At 33.8% G+C, this 16633-nt stretch overlaps 1 protein-coding gene and 1 non-coding gene across 4 annotated transcripts in view; both read left to right on the top strand.

The window, feature by feature from the left end:
• Positions 1 to 16633, top strand: part of FSTL5 (follistatin like 5) — a 663363-nt gene that overhangs the window by 449353 nt on the left and 197377 nt on the right. The gene's annotated exons all lie outside the window — the stretch shown is intronic.
• On the top strand, positions 11447 to 11551 carry LOC144222274 (U6 spliceosomal RNA). Its single transcript, XR_013332359.1, has one exon. It is a non-coding gene; the product is annotated as a U6 spliceosomal RNA (small nuclear RNA).

Consider the following 16633-nt stretch of genomic DNA (forward strand, 5'->3'; position numbering starts at 1 on the left):
ACATTCTTATTATTGAATACTATACCTTATCCTGATATCTTATTTCAGAATATATACTGAACTTCAAATTTAGAAAAAAACATAATCCCAAGGAATAGTTAGTTCCAGACTGAAAGAAATTTTAGTAGCAGAGTATTCTGATTTGTTACTCAGTTGTAATACTGAAAGCAGTGGGAAGATAGAACTTTTCCCCTTAAATATATGAATTTTAAAGTTCTCATATATAAAGAGAGGCATTTTTACCCTTTAGGTTATTCTTTGATGACAGAATCCAAATTATAGATCACTGATAAAAAAACAATTTAATCAGCAAGATTTCATTTTAACTTTTTAGAAAGCTACAGTGTTGCCTTTTAATATGGAACGTATTAGAGTATAACGTTAAAACCAGTTATTATAAAGAAAAGATATTGACTTCTTTTTCTCTAGACTATAAACAATCCATTTCTTTTTCAATCTTAACTAAAAATGTAGACATTTAATGTTTGGAATATAATACATCTTTTACCATGTAATTTTTATCACTTATTTATTTTTCATATAAGCCTGAGGCCACTGTGGCTCTTAAAATCTAAGGGGAATTAGAGAATATTTATGATTCAAAATATCTTCCTAGCCAAATAAAGCAGGGAGCATTGGCAAGGCTGAAGGTGTTGGATTTCTTCCACAAATATCAAACATGCAACATGCATTCAGTTTCCACCAATAATCGTTAAATTGGTGAAATTGCATGTGATCATAAACATGGCTTACAGTGTTCTGCTTTATAATGAATATTATTCATAAATTGCTTTGTTCTTCTGATAAAATGGAACACTGCATATTGCAATTCACCTCTTAGAAAAGTATTAAAATCAGTAATTAAAAAAACATTTTAAAATGTCATTGGCCATGTTCTCTTTGAAATTATTCTTACAAATAGCAACATAGAAAAATGAAATATTCATATGTGGATATGTTAATGTTCACATATTAGTTTGTTGAGTATGTGGTAATGTAATTTTTTAATTTTTAAAATTTTAGTTCCAGTTTTCAAAGTTATGACAGATCATGTTATTTAAATAAGTTTATGAGTAATATTAATTTGGAAGCATCACTTTACTATGACATTACTTTTTTTTTTTCAATAAGAATTTTGGCTAAATATCTAATATAGATTCTTAAATTGATGAGATTTTTTTTTTTTCATTTTTTTTCTCTCATTATGTCTCTAAGCCCATGGCTTTAATTACTGTGTTTAAGTTGATACATTCTAAGTTATACTTCTATTTAAAATTTCTCTTTTTTTTTCATTTGAAAGGGTGAAATCCAAACCAATATCTTTATCCCTAAACTGCAACATTTCCAGTGTTTTCCATTCCGTTTAAATGTAGCCAGAAAACTGAGTTGTGCTAGAGTTCTCTCTCAATTTTGCCCTCAAATCCAATCTGTCACAAAACCTTGTGAATTTAACTTTTTTGTTTATCTTACATCTCTTCTGTAATCTCATTTCCACTATGGCTGCCTTAGTTTAATCTCCTATCAGTTCTCACCTTCAAACTTGACCCTTTCCTACTGAGACCACTCCTCCAGTTTAAACAGGCACTCCATATTACAGGCAGGCAGATCCTCATAAAATGTACAGCTGGCTATTTTGCATTTCTCTTTAAAACCTTTTAATGGTGTCTTGTAGCTTTCATGAAAAAAAAAAGACAAAAATATTCAAATTATTTAGCTTATTCTGGGAAGCCTATCTATTTATTAAATCTTCCTACTATTCATACATATTCATTCATTCTTTCCTAAAACCCCTCCAGAACAAAGCTGCTTTCTGACTATTAAGCTGTGTTATTATTACCATTCTCAAACACATTCTTCTTTCTCTGAAAACCGTCCCTTGTCATTTTCATTCATTGTATTCTTTACAAATAGACAAATGTTTCTTATGCCTAACTTTGACTTTTTTAAAAGCTCTTTGTCCACTAACTACCATACTTGATGCACTAGATTTAATAATAAAACTATTAACATTGTTGCCTTTCTTCTCTAGACTAGAAACTCTGAGCTCAAGGATCTTTACACATTTAACTTTGTGTTATAATGGAATAGTTAGCATTTTACTGACACATTGGAGATAGTAAAATTTAAATGTGCAAATAACAAATAACACAGTGATATTTCTAATATTCACAATTACGCATTATTGAATTTATTTGTATGCTTTTTATATTCAAATCTTGCTAGACATTTTATTTACTTACTGTAGCCACATGCAGGATTATCAATCAACTAATGTTTACTGGCAATCAATCATAAGCCTAGCGTAGCTCAACAATTTCTAGATTCCATTTGTTTAATAACATTTTTCATTAAGCATATTGATTTTTTACTACAGTTTCAATTTAATCTTTTATCATATGCAATAAGGTGGACAAGAAAAAGATGAGGGGCAACACATATGTGGTCATTGCTTAATCTTCATGTGTTCAACACATATTGATTTAACTGCTTCACTTTTCTAGGTACTCAGTTAAATGCTGAGAATATACCTATAAAATACACCATTCCAGTCTTCAAAATCTCACATATTGAAGGAATCCAAAAAAGAACACAACTGCATTATATTTGATAATGGAAGTTTCTTAAGTACAGATCTTCCTCAACTTACCATGGAATCATATCTCAATAAACCCATTGTAAGCTGAAAATATCTTAAGTGGAAGATGCATTTTGTACACCTGATCTACTGAACACCATAGCTTAGTCCAGACTCCTTTAAAGTTTCCCAAAATGCTTACATTCACCTTCAGTTAGGCAAACTCATCTAACATAAAGCCTATTTGATAATAAAGTGTTGAACATCCCATGTAGTTTACTCAATATGGAACTGAAAGTGAAAAACAAAATGATTGATGAGTACAGAAGGATTTTAGGTGTACGGTTGTTTACCCTGGTGATCACGTGGTTGGCTGGGAGCTGTGTCTCACTGCTGTTGCTCAGCATCACCAGGAGTATTACTACTGCACAGGGGTAGCTCAGGAAAATACCAAAATTCATATTCAAAGTACAGTGTCTACTGAATGTGTATCACTATATACCTGGTAAAATTGAAAAATGATAACTTGAAGACCATCTGTACATATACATTTGTATATTTCATATAAAGCATAGAAATGGGAAGTCAAATTTAAGTTACAAAGTAACAGAAGACTTCTAAGAATACACTAGTCTTGCAATTTAGATGACAGCTAGATCAAGGAGTGGCAGATAGGTATACCAGGGAAAGAGTATATATTAAGCTTCAGATAGCATAGTTTATTTAATGGAGTACAAGTCCCTTGTTGTGTGTAAGTAAGCAAGGACAATAGATTAATAAAGGGCTTCAGTATATTAATGTATTGATAAAAGGTTTGACTATATTACATAGAATTAGGTTTTTGCACTTGATTATTGAGGTATACATTTACATTTATAACATATAACTCAATAATAACATTGGATGGATACTTAATAGTTACCAAGCACTGAAATTTATCATTCTAAAAAAGTATACAAACTTATTTATTTCTTTTTTTTTTAATATTTTTTTTTTATTTATTTCTAGGAGAGAGAGAGAGAGACAGCATGAGCAGGGGAGAGAGACAGCATGAGCAGGGGAGGGTCAGAGAGAGAGGGAGTCACAGACTCTGAAACAGGCTCCAGGCTCTGAGCTGGCAGTCAGCACAGAGCCCGACGCGGGGCTCGAACCCACAAACCGTGAGATCATGACCCAAGCGAAAGTCAGACGCTTAACCGACTAAGCCACCCAGGCGCCCCTACAAACTTATTTATTTCACAACACAAGAGAAACCAACATTATCTATACTTATATACAAGATCATTTTTAAGTTGTTTTAAGTTTATTTTTTTAATTTTGAGAGAGAGAGCAAGAAAGAGAACTGAGAAGGGGTAGAGAGTGGGAGAGACAGAATCCCAAGCAGGCTCCATGCCTCCAGAGTAGAGCCTGACCCAGGGCTTAAACTCCTGAAGTGTGAGACCATGACCTGAGCTGAGATCAAGAATTGGCCACTTAACCAACTGAGCCACCTGAGCACCCCTAAGTTGATTTTTTTAATGTTTATTTATTTATTTTGAGAAAGAGAGTGAAAGCGGGGGAGGGATAGAGAGAGAGGGAGACAGAGAATCCCAAGCAAGCTCTTCTCTGTCAGCCCAGAGCCTGACACAAGGCTCAAAACCATGAACCATGAGATCATGAGCTAAGCCAAAATCAGGAGTCATGTTTAACTGATTGAGCCACCCAGGTGCCCCTATGTTGATTTTTAACTGCATCATTTCAATAATAATTTTGGTTCTCTTTGTAGTTTATCTTTGCCCAGTCATCTTGGTCCATATTTTCAGATAGAACTATAATTTAAACATATTTAAATATCTTTTTAGTTTTATAGCAAAGAAGAACAGCAAGCACCATTGAAAAGATATATAACTTATGCTTATTGGTCTTACAAACTTCCTAAAATAAATACCATCCATTCATAGTAGACTTTCCATTGCCTCTAATTGTAGGTAACTTCTTCCTAACCTTTTAAATAATGCCCAGCTTGTAAGAGCTATATCTGCTACCCGATTTATTTTAAAAGAACTGAGGGGAAATTCTATGGTATAATTGCTTCACAGCCACCCACAATCAGAGAGTTCAAAATAAAAATCTTCTTATATAATTAAAGGCATAATAGGTGCAGATTTTTAAACACAGAAAGACAACCAATCACTTTAACAGTAATTGTTGATTCTTATTGTCTTAATCTCCTTTTGTACAAGAAGCAAAAGTTATAGTTTAATCTAAAATAGAGAAATAATGTCATAGATATCTCTGTCTTGAAAGAGTTTTCATGTAAGCTATCAACATTATGCTTCCGAGTACTTGGTGTTTTAGACAGAGAAATTTAAGAAGGCTATTAGAAGTGGTTAACCAAAGAGAAAAGAAATTGTAAAATCCAATGTTGTTCCTTGAAGTATTTGCTATTTCTGTTCAATTAGCAGAGTTTTGGCAGAGGTTGGGAATTTATCATATATTTTTTTTCCTAACAGTGTACACTATTAAAATAAGACAAGGAGATGAAAACACTACTAATGAAGAACATTATTTCTTAAAATTTTTTTGCTCACTGAGGAACTTGATGCGGAGGTGTGTGAGATCAGTTATATTAGTGAAGTATGTTAATTGGTGACTGCTTATAAATTACTGTTTTTCCTCCTGAAAATGAATTATATTTATGACAGATAACTCTAATAAAGTCTTAAATTTATATAATCAATGTTCAAACATATTTATACTGACACTATTATGATTCACAAAAACTCTTTCAATGGGGAAAATGCATTGTGGTTTTACAACTTTTGTCTAGAATAATTAACTAGCTATTGTCCCAAAGGCAGATATCAATTCCTCCCTTATTTCACTCATTTCTATTCCACTATGGTATATTTAAGTCTAATGATTTAGCTTCATTGTGCTTCTTTGACAACTTATCAATGAATGTTTACAGAGCCCAAAAATATGTCTGGTTAATAGCAGGGGAATTATTATGTCATCTATGATTCTAGAGTTTATGGAGTAAGAAGAGTTACTAAATTTATGGCAAAAAATGGCATAAAAAATAAAGACAATGTTCAGTGTATGAGGTGAACAAGGAGACTGAAATAAACATGATTGTAATTATATGTTATGACTTTGGTCCATATTCTGGGTTAAGGTAAACAACTAGAGGATCATCTTCTGCCTGATCCTTAGAGGCAATTGCTTGAAACAATGTATCAATGATGTTACAAAGATTTTTAACAATAACATATTTGGCAATATTATATTGAAGAATGGACTAACAATCCCACCCAAGGATTATTTAATTCTCTAGGGATGGATATTTTTCCATTAACTACTTATTAGGGCAGACTCTGTGAAGACAGATGATGTTAAGTTGTATGTATGTTGTCCAAAAGAGACACAAATGATTTTTGTTCTATAGAAAAATAACTCCAAAATAATCGTTTATTAACCATTGTAGTGTTTACCTTAACAAAGTTACCTCAGCAAGCCTTTCTCAAATCATATAAATCTCTGCTTCTCAAATGGACTTTAAACTAGCTTTACCATCTTGCTGGCTCCCTCATTAATGAGATAAAACAAACAAACAAACTTTGTCTTCCATTAATTTATATTTTCCTTAGAATTATGTTTTTTGTTGTTGTTTTGTTTTGTTTTTTAATTTTTTTAATGTTTTATTTATTTCTGAGAGAGAGAGAGACACACAGTGTGAACAGGGGAGGGTCAGAGAGAGGAGATACAGAATTGGAAGCAGGCTCTCCAGGCTCTGAGCTAGCTGTCAGCACAGAGCCCCACGTGGGGCTTGAACCTACCAACCATGTGATCATGATGACCTGAGCCGAAGTTGGATGCTTAACCAACTGAGCCATCCAGGTGCCCTTAGAATTATGTTTTAACTTTAAACTTTTTAAATGTTTATTCATCTTTGAGAGAGAGAGAGAGAGAGAGAGAACAGGAGAGGGGTAGAAAGAGAGGGAGACACAGAATCTGAAGTGGGCTCTAGACTCTGAGCTGTCAGCACAGAGCCCAACCCAGGCCTTGAACTCACGAACCATGAGATCATGATCTGAGCTGAAGGAGATAATGACCTGAAATGAAGTCAGATGCTTAGCTAACTTAGCCATTCAGGTACCCCTGTTTTAACTCTTTTAAAGCTACACTTAGTGGTGTTTTAAGCTGCGTGCATCTGCCGTTCCTACACACTCCAGCAGGATATTTTGGTAAAATGTGCTTTTTACTTCCAGCAATTTAACTGAATAAAAGAGGAAGCTATTATTTATACAATTTAGTGATAAAATTCTGTGTTAGAAACAGCTTTGTATGTGTGTGTGTGGGGGGGTGGAAATAACTTAATTAATTGCCTTTACTGTATTAAGACATTCATAGACTTTTAACATAACCCATGGCTCAAGAGAGGTATGCATCCATGGAACACTGAGGTCATTGCTCTCTCAGTGCCTTGGTAATTGAATGTTGGCAAGGCATGAAATCTCTCTAAATCACAACCTTTTTATTTGTAAAGAAGATAAAAAACATTCCAGAAACTTGCCTTACAGATTTGTGAAAAATCATATTAAATCAAACATACATCTTTAAAGTAACACAAGATAAATAATACAATTGAATAAGATTAAATTCTCCTTCCCTCACAGGAACATTTGCTCCATTCCTTTTGTCCTCACTTTAATTCCCTTGTTCATTTGCTAATAAGATTTTATCCTATTATTCCTGAATATTTTTAATAATCAAAGAACTGAAAAATCAACTTTTAAATAAATTAGTAGAGAGCTTATATGACACCAATGAATACTTCATAAGATAATATAATATTTACTTTCTAATTTTTTTTAATGTTTTATTTATTTCTGAGAGGGAGAGACAGCGTGAGCAGGGGAGGGTCAGAGAGAGAGGGAAACACAGAATCTGAAACAGGCTACAGGCTCTGAGCTAGCTGTCAGCACAGAGCCTGACACGGGGCTAGAACCCACTAACCTTGAGATCGTGACCTGAGCCGAAGACGGTCGCTGACCGACTGAGCCACCCAGGCGCCCCTACTTTCTAACTGAAAAACACAAAATTAATTACCCAGAAAATGTTCCCTTTCGGACTCTTAATATTACGTAGAATATATTTTCTTTGACACAAATTCATAGACTAGAATATACAAATTACAATCTGGTGAGGAATATCCAAAAGAATACAATTACATTAACAGAAAGATATACTTGGTCATGAAATTTACTTAGAAAAAAATCTTATTAGCCTTTAAATGATGCTAATTTTCAAGACTTTGAAATAGTATACACCTGTCTCTAATTATACCATTGTAACCATGTTTCTTTGAATCTATTTTCCTCTAAAAATAAAATGTTACCTCTGTGCAGTGGAATACAATCATTGGTATTGTTTTCATTGAAATTGACATTGACCTTGTCACACACTAAAATAAATCTTATATGAGACAAATAAAATTTCAATATATTTCTAAATTGGAGGTAACTTTAAATGAGAGAAATTAGGATACAGTAAATCAAGAATGAATCAAGACTTGAAGGAAGTGCATAAGTCCCCTCTTAAATAATATGCTGAAATCTCATACACCTTGCTTTAATTACTGAGTTTATTCAGGGAGCAGTTTAAATTTGAAACTATACTTCTTAATATGTATCTACTGTTTTTTTATTATTAAAGCTGTCTAGTCAAAACATCGTGGTAATTGTGTATGCCTTAGAAGGCTGTATGGCACTTTGAATAATAATTATATTGTTAAATGAATAAAATAACATAGCACCAAGTACCAAATTAGTGTTGTGGGTCATATGCATTATTGATAGAAGAAAAGATTATGGATTAGTGGACTAAAAAATTGATGGGGAAATTCAGACTTTGGCTTTGAAGAATTAGAAGGGACAGAATCATTCTAAACAATATGCAGAAACATTAATTATAAGGCCATTTTATGGAGGCAAGACTGGACAAATAATATTCAGAAGGTATAGAATCAGCCAATTCTGCTGCCATAGTTGCTCTTAGTATATAAGACCTAAGACCGTAGTAGGGAATGAAATTTTCTTGCCTTTAAATTAATATGAAAAATGCCTAGGTGCATCTGATAATTATTAACTTGGCATGTAAGGAATTCATTTGCATACATTTTGCTTATTTATTTGTAATTGAGCAAATATGTTACAGAAATGTTGGGGATTGACATTTTGTGTCAGATTCTTCTTAAAATAACAGGTATAGCTAGCAAGTCAGGTTCTGTCTCTTTCACATGTGCATTATGAAGCACCATCCTGGTGACAAACGAGGAGAAAGGCAGGACTCAAAATTTGAGTCCTAGTGACTACTGTTCAGTACTATTTGTACTATATAGTACCCAGTATTATCAGTAAAAAAATGGAAGAACCTTGTGAGTTGGTTTCTTCTTGGAATTAGAATATGTTTTACATAAATATGTTGGCTTCGAAGTCATCTAATGACATTCTGCAGAAAATATGTGTAGTTTGAAGAAGCAAGTTCTAATGTTCATATTTATAAAATCTTAACCAAAGTATAACACGATTCATATGATCAATTACTGTTATTTACTGTTTTTGAGATCCTTCAAGTTTCCAGCTATAGTTATGGTTTTGAGATTGCCATTATTGAGTGTCAGTTTTATCTTAAGAAATCTACTTATATCATCTTTTATACTTCTATCAGAAAGGAATTGGCTTCCCAGTTTTACAGCCAAGAAGGGCTCAAGGAAGGTAGACAACTTCAAGGGCCAAGGTGAGCTGGAGATTGCTGAGCACCAGATGTCACAGTAGCTGATGACACAAGATAAACTGAAACCTTTTAGTCACTTGGTGCAAAAATATAAGCCAGAGGCTAAATAGAGGAAGTGCCAAATCCCCCACTATTCCTTTTTTCTCCATCAGTTGGCACCAGTCAAGGATCAGACAGATCAGCGCAGACATGGTGGATTGCTAGCGTAAATGAAGTAGCTGTCTTACTCCCACGAGAAGCTGAATAGAAGGATCCTGAAGTTTTATGGACCTGAGGAGGAGGTCAGGGCTAAGTGTGGCAAAGTAGTAAATACAAAGTCCGGAGGAAAAAAAGTGTCATGTCCCTCCCTCATCCTTCCCCTTAAAGAGGTCTCAGCAGAGGTGCCTGTCACAATTATCTGACATTGACATTGGTTCCTGATGGAGGGAGTGCATAGAGGGGCTGGTAGTAATATAGATAAGAGCATGGCTGGTCAAGAGATCTTGAGTTCTTGACTGCAATGATCTCCAGAAATGGCCATAAAAGGCAGCTCTCCCTTGCCAGCTCTGCCAGACGAAACTTTCGTAACTGCCTGTGGTCAGGTCTGAAAAACCACACATAGATGTTTTGACCAGGAGCCTGAGTCCTCAATAATTTTGGCATAAACCAACCCAAAACTTGTACCCATATGGCTTGAAAACAAATCCCATTTTCTTCTATTCAAGATTGATGTCCTCATTAAAAACATTTTTGTAAGTTAAGTATAACTTTATTGATTTTCCTATAATCTCTTGGAATGTTACCATTCCTTACTAATAAAATATATGCTTGGAAATGTTTGTTGCAACTTAAGATAGAAAACAGAGTTGGAGGTAAAAACATGTGGTAGTCCCATAAGCCGCTTAAAAAATGATGAAGCAAAAAAATGATGGGGGAAGAATTCTTCATGTGAGACTCAAGTCTTCCAAGTGTGAGACTTGACAGCCATTGGGTTCTGCTGCCTGGATGTACCCTAAACATCACTGATTTCCAGATATAAAACAAACCTAGATTTTACTAATGATTCATTCATATCATGTCTTTCTACTTTGTCTAACATATCTGTATATATGTTGCCTTAGCTCCTTCATGAAATTCCAAGGTCTTTGCTCACTGGCAGTGCTTAATTCATATTTTGTAACCATATAATAACCAAAATGATATCTTCATAAGAAGTTCCCAACAAATACTCTTGAGTAGAGTATGCTAAGCAATCAATAAAATATAGAGTTTCATTGGTCCTTGAGATCGGTGCCCTTTTTTTGGTACATCCACGTGGCAGAAGAAGATAGCTGTCCATTAGTGGTCCAATCTTGACATCAGAAATGAGTAAGTGACAAATTGTAATCAAGGGCTCGAGATTAGCATGGCAAACCTGATAGGAAGTTCAAAGGAATAAATTACTAATTAGAAATGAAGGTTTCAGATTGAGATGCATTATAAAATTAAAACTTAAATTTCATTGGGATTTAATGTTACCCTTAATGGACTAAAGTGATTTTAAATGTCCTTTTTGGCATCTCTTTGCACATTAAAAGTAATATGGCCATCATTCATCTTTGGTTAATCTGAGGAAGTAAAATGATTACACTTTGAAATTATGTTTTATATAGTAATTTTTCTTTAGGCATAATTTTAAAAATGGAGCTGCCATCCGTGTGTTTCCTTTAAGCACTTTTTATCATTGTGGTCATATTTCCAATTAGAGTGTAACATTTCTACCTTAAGAAATCCTTTAACCTCATCAGGGCTTACTGATATTTTAAATTCAGTTTGTTGTTGTTTTGTTACAAGTTCCCACAACTAAAATATTCTCCATAACTCAAAGCATAGAGATTATAGATTTTCAAATCCAATCAGTTAAATAAAAACATGTTCGAGGAATTAACATTTTTTGACTGCCTTTCACGTAACAGTGTTGTGTTATATGAAATTGTTTCCTTCAATCATGATATTCTTATTCAATAAAGAAAGATGTTTCCCCCCCACCCCCCATTTAAGTATGAGAAATGGAGACTAAGAAGACAGATTTAACCAAAATCATACAAAAGGGAGCTAGAAGTAAAATCAGATTTGGTGCTTGCTTGGCAGTGCATAATATTAAATTGAAACGATACCGAGAAGATTAGGATGGCCTATTGCAAGGATGACACACAAAAACGGGAAGCATTTCATTAAAAAAAAAAAAAAGCCAGATTTCTTGGCTTCAAAATCACACCATTTTCTCTGTATAGGAATGTTTCTATCCACATCTAATTCTTCCTTGTGTATGACATTTGAATTAAAAATGAGTTAGGGGCACCTAGCTTGCTCAGTTTGTTAAATGTCCCAGCTCAGGTAGTTCACTGTTTAAATTGGTGAGTTCGAGCCCCATGTGGGGCTCTGTGCTGACAGCTCAGAGCCTGGGGCCTGCCTCTGATTCTGTGTCTCCCTCTCTCCCTGCCCCTCCCCCACTGGCACTCTGTCTCTCTGTCACTCTCAAAAATAAATAAACATTTTAAAAAATGAGTTATTTTGGGGGTGCCTGGGTGGTTCAGTTGGTTGGGGAGCTGACTCTTGATTTCCACTCAGGTCATTGTCCTGGAATTGTGGGATCAAGCCCTGTGTGGGACTCTGCACCGAACATGGAGCATGCTTAGGATACCTCCTCTCTTTCTGTCTGCCCCCTCCCCTGCTCATGCTCTCCCTCTCTAAAAAATGAAAAAAGAAAAAAGAGTTATTTTGGCATATGTTGCCATCTTAAGACTATCCTCAAGTCTATACTGATACTATCATAGTATCAGCATAAATTCAGAATTTTTATAACAATAATTTATATTTCAGATGTGAATTTACATGTTTTATTACATATAGAATTGAAATGGTATTATTTTGTCAAGTCCATTTTAATATTCCAGAAAAATAATTTGATAATATCCCAAGTTATCAGGTGGAAAATTATTGGTTATACACAATTTATACCTTAAGTTACTATAGTAATAGATATGATATATGGTGAATTATCAAAAATTAATTCAGTATAATAAACCATTAAGATTTTGAAGGTCAATATTGGCACAAATGTACCTGATAAAATCACATCTCCTAAAATTATTGTGAAATACTGCTATTAAAAACGGGTAAATATGGTGGGGCTCCTGGGTGGCTTAGTCGGTCAGGCGTCCGACTTTCGCTAGGGTCATGATCTCGCGGCTCGTGGGTTCGAGCCCCGCGTCGGGCTCTGTGCTGACTGCCAACTCAGAGCCTGGAGCCTGTTTCAGTCTGTGACTCCCTCTCTCTCTGACCCTCCCCTGCTCACGCTGTCTCTCTCTCTCTCCTAGAAATAAACAATAATAAAAAAAAAACATTTACAAATAAAACCGTGAAAATATGGAAAAATGGTCAACTTATTAAGACTTGAATTTGCATATGATTAAAAAGAACTTGTTGAAAGCTGTCATTTCCATATGGTGCATATTTTATTCTGCTATCCCACTAATGAAACATAGTGCATGCTATTGACAGTCATAGTAGAGTTAGAATGTCAAACTGGTGTTTCCTAACACAGCTCCAACTGTAGCAGCTGTGATGCTGGCCAAAAAGGCCCCTCATGCCTCACATGTTATTCACCACAACATGGGCTTCTCTGTCTTTTCCAGTCTAGACGGCATGGGACTTCTGTATAGGGTTGGAACTCAATTTTGTACACAACAGATATATCAAACTTATATATGTATATACCTGTATGTATGTATGTGTATGTATGTATGTACCTACATATATATGTATGTGTTTGTATATATATATTCCCCAAGGTGCAAAAAGTAGATCAGAAGTGAGAATACTTATTTTAATCTTACAATAGTATCCCCCTTTTCATGTTTTAGATGCTTAACTTACTGCAGAGTAGCAGATGACACTTTGTTTTCACAAGCAGTGCAGTTTCCTATTTTGTGAAATGGACCTCTGTAAGCACTTTAATATAATGAGCATACAAAAAGTAATTAACTTGCATTGAAGGATGAAAGTTTTTAATGTGCTATGGTTAAAAAAACAATAGACACTTTAACTATAGAGAACAAACTGATAGTTATCAGAGGGAAGGTGGGGGGTGGGGTATGAGTGGTCTAGCAGATGGGGATTAAGGTAGGCACTTATCCGGATGAGCACTGGGTGTCGTGTGGAAGTGTTGAATCACTATATTGTACACCTGAAACTAGTATTATACACTTTGTTAATTAACTGAAATTTAAATAAAAAAGTGGGACAAAATATAAAAATAAAAAGTATTCTTAAAAAAAAGAAGTAAAGAAAACAAAGGGCAAACAACAACAACACAATAGATACTTATTGCTATAAATCTGTAGCTCTACTCATGTTGTTAAGCAGCTTTTAATAAGTGTCTATATATGAGAATGAGATTATAAAAATGATGATATTTCATTATCATCTTATATATTTCCTTATATCTTAAATATAATATTTATATTATAAAAATCATCAAATTTGAAGTGCACACAATTTTGCATGCTTTCTGATTATTCTCTAAATTATTACATCAGAAGATATCCTGATTTTCAATCTTTAAAACAAAATTTAAATATATAGAAATACACATGAAGAGAAAAATTAAAATAGCAAAATAAAAGTACTTATCCCTGGATTTCAGAATTGAAAGTCATTTAGGCTTTCAAAACTCAGCATGTAGTCCTATTAATATAAAAAAAAAGAGAAATCAAATTTAGTAAATTATGGACTAGAGGTCCACCCTTCAGTTTGGCAGACAGGGGAAATTCAAAATATGAATGGAGTTACTGATATTATCCTTTAGTAATTGCTTCAAATGCATTTTCTTAATTGATAATAACTATCTTATCTCTTATGAGGAAGCATTTATCTTCCCCACTGCCATTGTCTTATGTAAAATAGTATGTAACCAGTATTGGAAAATTTCACTTTTGTAAATCCATCCCTGTAATCTTTCTCATCACTTAAAAATTTCTCTTGAAAATTGAATTGCCTAAGAGCTTATGTGAATTTAATTAAAGAAAAATAATAAATCTGAGATGTATAAGCAAGTCCTTGGGAGTTTTACCATGTCCAATGTCTCAAATATTGGAGAAATAAAAGTTCTCCAAGCAAAGGGTACAAGATATTCTGCACAAATCTGCTCTTAGAGGCTCCACTTAATAAAGAAAAGTGATAGCCTTCTTTAATAGAAATAAGTAGATATCTATCATTGACATGAAATACTGTATCATGCCAGAAATCAGTCATTTGGGATATGAAATAAAATACCATGATTTTATTATTTTTTAATAAACTCTGTCACACACACACACACACACAAAGCTGAATCTAAAACTAATTTATTTTATTTTTTATTTATTGTCATGGTAGTTAACATACACTGTAGTCTTGATTTTAGGAGTAGATTCCCATGATTCATAATTTACATAGGACACCCAGTGCTTATCCCAACAAGTGCCCTCCTTAATGCCCATCACCCATTTTGCTTACTTCCCCAAACCCTCACCCTCATCAACCCTCAGTTTATTTTCTGCATTTAAGAGTCTCTTATGTGAACCTAAAACTAATTTAAAGTAAATCATTTCCAAAAATTACACAGGAAATGATTTTACTGATAACATAACACTTCACTGTAATATTCTGACAAGAATTTCATTCAACCAATATAAAAAATAAAAATAATCTGTTTTTAAAAATATTTTTATTTATTTCTAGGAGAGAGAGAGACAGCGTGAGCAGGGGAGGGTCAGAGAGAGAGGGAGACACAGACTCCGAATTAGGCTCCAGGCTCTGAGCTGGCAGTTAGCATAGAGCCCGACGCGGGGTTCGAACCCATGAACCGCCAGATCATGACCTAAGCGAAAGTCGGACGCTTAACCGACTAAGCCACCCAGGGGCCCCAAAAATAAAAATAATCTTAATGAACAATAAACATAATATATTTTATAAAGAGCCCAGATACAATATTTCAGATTTAATTTTTTTTAGATATTTATTTATTTATTTTGAGAGAGAATGAGCAAACAGGAGAGGGGCAGAGAGAGACAGGGAGGGAGAAAATCCCAAGCAGGCTCCATGCTGCCAGTGCAGAGCTTGACATAAGGTACTCACAAACTACAGAATCATAAACTTATGCAAAATCAAGAATCAGAAGCTTAACTGACTGAGCCATCCAGGCACCCCTCAGATTTCATATTTTTAAAATATATAATCATTTGGTGGTCATTTATTTAATTTAATACTACATAAATGTTGAAATAAAACTGGAGTAATTGGAATGAGTATATGTCTGTAGTGATAATTTAAAAAAATTTAAAAGCAAAATAAAAATTCACCTTCTAATCATGTTTTTGTCATTGTTGTTAGTACATTTGAGAATGAATGGTATTCAGTAATATCATAAATTTTTAACTGGATCTAATATCTGATGAAATAAAACATGGATCAAAAATGTTGAGAAAATTCCCACTGTCAAGGATGAATTCCAGATATAATCTCAAATACAACTGTGCATGTGTGTGTGTGTGTATTTGCATATAATTTTAATGACCACCACCCCTTGTGATGCTTGATATTTCTGTGAGCCTATGGGAGCGTAGGGAAATTCTAGAAATAAAGTTAGAACAGGACTGAGGCTTTCTGTCTCAAAAATCTATTCATAAATTAAAAAAAGAAATGTTTAGTGTTAGCCTAAATAATATTTCTCATGTTGAAGACACCAGTGTCTGGGTTATATGTATTTTCATTGACATTATATTGAAACTTCATAATTTTGTTCTTACATTTGTGAATACATCTTTCCTGTCTTTGCTTTATTTATTTTCCTTGACTTACTGCACCTTTTAGAAACTCCAGTACAATGTTGAATGAAAATGATGATAATAGGAATTTTTCTCTTCCTCAAATTTCAAAAGGAAGCTTTAAGGGTTTGACCCTCAAATATGATGTTTGCTCTAGGCATTTTGAATACTTGTTGGCAGATAAAGGAAGTTTATTTTATTCTGAATGTCCTAAAAATGTTATCATCAAAGATTCTTTTCTATCAAATATGTTATTTTTTTTAGCAGTTATTGGAATGGTCTTATGAATTTTCTCTTTTAATCTTTTACTGTAAGCTGAATTTTATAATATGTACCAACTTTGGTATCCTGGATAAAGCAAATTGGGCATGTTTTATTGTCATGGCCAAGATATTCCTTATCAGATTGAGGTAATTATCTTCTGTTCCTGGTATTCAGAGAATTTTATCATTAA

This window comes from Crocuta crocuta, unplaced genomic scaffold (genome assembly GCF_008692635.1).
Source record: "Crocuta crocuta isolate KB4526 unplaced genomic scaffold, BGI_CrCroc_1.0 scaffold346, whole genome shotgun sequence".
NCBI lineage: Eukaryota > Metazoa > Chordata > Mammalia > Carnivora > Hyaenidae > Crocuta > Crocuta crocuta.